Source organism: Belonocnema kinseyi, chromosome 2 (assembly GCF_010883055.1).
Source record: "Belonocnema kinseyi isolate 2016_QV_RU_SX_M_011 chromosome 2, B_treatae_v1, whole genome shotgun sequence".
Lineage (NCBI taxonomy): Eukaryota > Metazoa > Arthropoda > Insecta > Hymenoptera > Cynipidae > Belonocnema > Belonocnema kinseyi.
In genome coordinates, this window is record NC_046658.1 from 154,638,505 (window position 1) to 154,642,715 (window position 4,211).

Consider the following 4,211-nt stretch of genomic DNA (forward strand, 5'->3'; position numbering starts at 1 on the left):
ATTCGAATTCTTTCAACGTTCAACCGGTAAAATGCGGAACGCGAAGATAAATATGGGCTCATACAAGAAAAGTTATAAAGTTATTTAAATTTTCTATTTATAATTCTATTTCATGAGATTTGTACCATTGAATTTTGTTTTTTTCATTTATGTAATTTATAGTGTAATTTTTGCAATTGTTTGATTGTCAAAAGTTGTGATTTCACATATTGACGGATTATTCTAATTAGTTTCTATTTATTTATTATGATGACTTATGTTGTTTCACTTAAAAATGAGTTTTATTGTAAATTAAACTAATTTGTAGAAAATTGTCTTTTTTATTGAAAGAGTTGCATTTGTTACCAAATAATTTAACTTTAAATTAAATAGTTAAATTTTCGACATAAAAACGTGATTTATTGATTGAATGGTCAAATTTTCAGTCAAAAAAGATTAATATTCAAGCAAAAATAGTTGGATTAAAAAAATGAATTCACCATGGAATTGTAGTAGTGGACATCTCAAAATAAAAAAAAAAATTTTGAACAAAAGGCTTATACTTTTAATCAGAGTGGAATTTTTAAGCAAATATTTCAACTTTTAACAATAAGTTGCATTTTTAACCATAAAATATGAATTTTAAATAGAGAATATAATGGTTAATGAAATAATGACAAAGAAACAGTTGATACTGAAACGCTTATGACATTGACGCAAGAACTAATGTTAGGAAGCCTTGACCAATATTTTCAGGAAAGACTCATAAGCCTAGGTGAGTAGCGTGAATTTACAATAATAGTAGAAGTGATAAAATTTGCAAATATAATAGCCATAAAAATAGTAGTAATAATAATAGTGAGAATAAAACTCGTTTGAAAGTTTGATCTATCCCATTGATCAGTGTACGCCAGAGTCTCATCGCATGACTTAGATAGTCAATAATACGGTACAGGTTTTGTAAACTTTTAAGACTTCAATCAAATAGTCATGCGGCATGGAAGGAAACGCTTGCTTGCCGTCAATTTGTGCCATATTTATGTTCCTTTGATGCTTACGAGCTTGAGTAATGGCAACAGCGTCTATAGTGACCAGATGTTTACAGCCTCGCGAACTTTTACAACATCATTGTCATTCTCGTCGCAATGAGAATTTACCTCATATGCAATGATAGTTATAAGACATTTATAAATTATTGGAAGACAAGCTATCGGTCGAACGTCAGATGGATTTTGCATCAAGTATTTTGATCATTGACAACCAATGATAACTAGAGCAATACGCTTTACGACGAGTATATTTCAAGAAGACTCCTTCAGCGCACTATGGTTCGATTTAGCGTTGGATGGTCATCAAGTGACCCATCTTCTTTACATAGATGACCAGAAGCTGTACGCTAGTTCAGCCCAGAAACTGCAGCAAGTGATCGATGTAACAAAGCATTTTTTCAATGATATCCACATTGAGTTTGGATTATATAAATGCAGAACAGTGCATTTAATCAGAGGCGAATTAAGGACCGCAGAGTTAGAGAACAAGTTTGAAAATAACATCAAGGCAATAGTTGCAGGCGAATCAAATAAATATGTGGGTATTCTTGAATCTAAGTATATTCAGCATGCGGCAGTTAAGACAAGTCTAACGACTGCCTGCACTGCGAGACTCAGATTAATTATAAAGAGTTTTCTCAACTCGGAAAACAAAATCAGGACAAGCAACACATATGCCATACCTATCCTTAGGTACTCCTTCGGGCTTATAAAATGGTCTAACACCGACTTTGAAAAGTTAAACAGAATTGTTCGCGTAGAAATGACTACACGTCCTTAAATTTGTTCTCAGATGGGGCCTTAAATATCAGGGCAGAAACCATAGAGGAATTAGAAATACAATGGACGCAGAAAACCATCCATGGCAAGCACTCCAAAATATTAGATCAAAATGAAGTGGATAATGAGGTATCTGATATTTGGCTAAGTAAAGATGTTTTATATCCAGACAGGAAGGATTCGTCATTGCGATAGAAGGCAAGGTTGTCAGCACAAAAAATTATCGCAAACACGTGTTAAATCAAGACGTGGTTGACCGGTGCTGATTATGTGGAAATACCATCGAATCCATCGAGAATGAAAAAAAGAATGAAAAGAATAAAAAAATGGATGCCTTTCTATAGACACATTCCAATGCCCGTTTCAGAAAGCAAAGATAACATCTTATATTGAAAATGTGCGCTCAAGGTGCACTAAATATCTTAAACATTAGTGTGTCAGTAGGGCATTGGCAGCAGCTCAAAAGGCGGTTTTATTAAACACCTGTCGCATTGTAAGGAAGTTTTTTGACTATCAGGAAGCAAACAAATAAGAATCCGTGGAGTGGCGGATGGTAGCTCTAAGAAAGCATCCAGAGGTGACTGTTGTCACCTCCAACAATCGTGGCCACTTGTAATTGTATACATACAACATCATCGCAGGAGTTGGCAAATATCGAAATAAATTATTTGAATTAACCTATAACATTCTAATCTTATCAGTTACTTTACTTAATCCGTGGCTATGATTTACAACCGGATTTATACTAGTGAAAGTTCAATAATACTCGTTTAAAACATGTCTCTATGTTTATAAGAGAATTGAAATAATTTGTAATAATGATAAATTTGCGAAAGTTATCGCGTAAATTTTTTGGCGAAAGTATAGATATGGGAATAATCGTATTTTATCAACAAAAAGTTGTGTATTGGTATTTGAAATATTGCGAATTTTTTTTTTAAGTTGGTAAATCACGAAAAAATGCTGCTTAACGCAAAAGATAAAAATACCTTGAGTCATAGTTGCCTGCAAGTATTTTTTTATCAACCCATTAACAACCAAGAACTACAACTTTTTAACTTATATTCATGCCTCATTCCCATGACTAAATAAAATAAGTTTCCAAATGAAAACCATGTTTCCTTATATTTTCGTGTATGCTCATTAACAATCCGTTTTCAGAATTGAGTTGGGTCTAGTGGGAAATCCAATATGACGCCAAATTTGGAGAAAAGTACCAAAAAATCGGAAATTTTTTTTTTCACAATTTTTTTCGAATCAAAAGGGTCTTAGAACTCGACGCTAACTATGATCAACGGTGATTGAAATAGTTGAAAATCAAGGGAAAACTTGTCTCCCCGATGTCAAACAGCCATACCCTTTGGCGGATCCAATATGGCGGACATGAAATATTGGAAACTCTACGATTTTCGCACAACTCTGTACTCCGGTGATTTCGGTTTCGCTGATTATGCATTTCAAATTGGGTTTTCAGAATTCCAAATGGCGGATACAGTATGGCAGACATGAAATTGTATAAACTCTACGATTTTTGCACAACTCTGTACTCGGGTGTTTTTGGGGTAATGATTACGAATTTCAAATTGATTTTTCAGAATTCCATATAGCGGATCCAATATGGCAGACACAGAATTTCGAAATCTGTCGAGTTTCTTAAAAATTCTGTGCTTGAATGATGTCTCTGTTCACAACGACGTGCACGTGGTAGAATTCTGTCTCCTTCTGCGTGCTTGATTTGAGTGAGTCCCCTTGCCTCTCACTGGAAAATGAATCCTTTTAGTGATTGTTCTTGAAACACGGATTACAGAATAGTGATTCACGCTCTTTACAGAAAATTCTGGTCTTCATGGGAGAATGTGAACAGAGTTTGAGTTCATTTTGATCATATATTCTGTGTATTTCCCGTTTCGCCTAACCTTCTCCGATGTAGCTTTTAGCAATAGATACTGCAAATTCTTTTTTTCCGACTTTATTCTTGAAATCTCCGGCAGCATTCTATATCACGAGAGAACTCACAATGGAGGCCTGGATCCGTCTTATAAAAACGACCCCAGTCCATTTTTTTAATGAATACTTGAAAGCACATTACTGCAATGTCCATCATGGAGATCAACTCCTCCCTCGATTGTGATAAAGGAGTTATTTCTGCAGCAGTAGAAACTATCGAAATTGGCTTGGAATCTACTACATTTATGTAGTTAATGCCGCTATTTTTCTCATGTTTCACGACATACTCCCTTCTTGGAGCTCTCTTATCTATGACATTCTTCTCTAAAACCCTATTATCTCTGATCGTACAGGTACGAGGGTAGTTCAGTAAGTCCTTAGAATGACCAACATATGGCACGCGAATCGCTCCAAATCATCTGTTTTCAGTCAGCACCACTCCCGACTAGATATATG